This window comes from Myotis brandtii, unplaced genomic scaffold (genome assembly GCF_000412655.1).
Source record: "Myotis brandtii unplaced genomic scaffold, ASM41265v1 scaffold1774, whole genome shotgun sequence".
NCBI lineage: Eukaryota > Metazoa > Chordata > Mammalia > Chiroptera > Vespertilionidae > Myotis > Myotis brandtii.
Genome location: NW_005356575.1, coordinates 491,301 through 492,410, shown reverse-complemented (window position 1 = coordinate 492,410; position 1,110 = coordinate 491,301). Strand labels below are relative to the sequence as shown.

The window sequence follows — 1,110 nt, the reverse complement described above, 5'->3', positions numbered from 1 at the left end:
GGGGGGGGGGGGGGGGGGGGGGGGGGGGGGGCCCAGGACAGCAGGGGCCAGGCCACAGCAAGGCTCTAGGCCAGCACCAGAGGTGTGGGGTTCTGTTTTAGTTTTGCTTTTCCGAGATGAATGGGGTTTGGAGAAGGTTTTATATGGGGAGGTGTTGACTTTGTCTTTAAGGGAGATGGAAGCACTGAGGCTTCTGTCAGGGTGTAACATGAGATCTCTCTGGCTGTGTGTGGAGGACAGATTGGGGCAGCGGTTCTCAACCTGTGGGTCGCGACCCATTTGGCGGTCAAATGACCCTTTCACAGGGGTCGCCTCAGACCATCCTGCATATCAGATATTTACATTACGATTCATAACAGTAGCAACATGACAGTTATGAAGTAGCAACGAAAATAATTTTATGGTTGGGTCACAACATGAAGAACTGTATTTAAAGGGCCAGAAGGTTGAGAACCACTGGATTGGGGGAACAGGAGTGGTGGTTCAGACGGAAGACATGGAGGGTGGACCAGGACGGAGGCGGTGTGGGTGGAGAGAACTGGGGAAGAGGCAGAAGTTCATGCATGGGACTTGCAGATGTGGGATCATGAGCAACTAGCACAGATGTGCACCCTGCCAGCTTGAGCACGTGGTGGGTGGTGGTGCTCTTAGGGAGGGCAGTGGACGTGCAGGCGCAGGGGAAGGAGAAACCAGACTGACCCCTCTGCCCCCCGGGTCTCTGGCTTCAAGAACTGGGGCGTGCGGGGAGGCTGTTGGCGAGGACAGCAGGGGCTTTTGTGTGTTTTAGGTTTGTGGCCCCGCATTCGTCCCACAAGAAATGAATGGATTGGGAGAGGCGAGAGAGGCACGAATGGGGGGCGGGGGGGCTCGTGCGGGGAGGCTGTTGGCGAGGACAGCAGGGGCTTTGTGTGTTTTGGGTTTGTGGCCCCGCATTCGGCCCACAAGAAATGAATGGATTGGGAGAGGCGGGGGAGGCACGGATGCGGGGAGGGGGCTCCATCAAGCCTTTTCTGTTTATAACCGGCTTTTGCTTCTCCCGCAGAGATCATCGATGAGTACATCAAGGAGAACGGCTTCGGCCTGGAGGCGGCGCCGCCGGGCCCGGGAGAG

At 57.2% G+C, this 1,110-nt stretch overlaps 1 long non-coding RNA gene across 1 annotated transcript in view; it reads left to right on the top strand.

Moving 5' to 3' along the window:
* LOC102258595 overlaps positions 1-1,110 on the top strand; it is a 6,575-nt gene extending 5,465 nt beyond the window's left edge. The window contains exon 4 of the long non-coding RNA XR_313427.1: positions 1,043-1,110. This is a non-coding gene — a long non-coding RNA (uncharacterized LOC102258595). The remainder of the gene's footprint in view (positions 1-1,042) is intronic.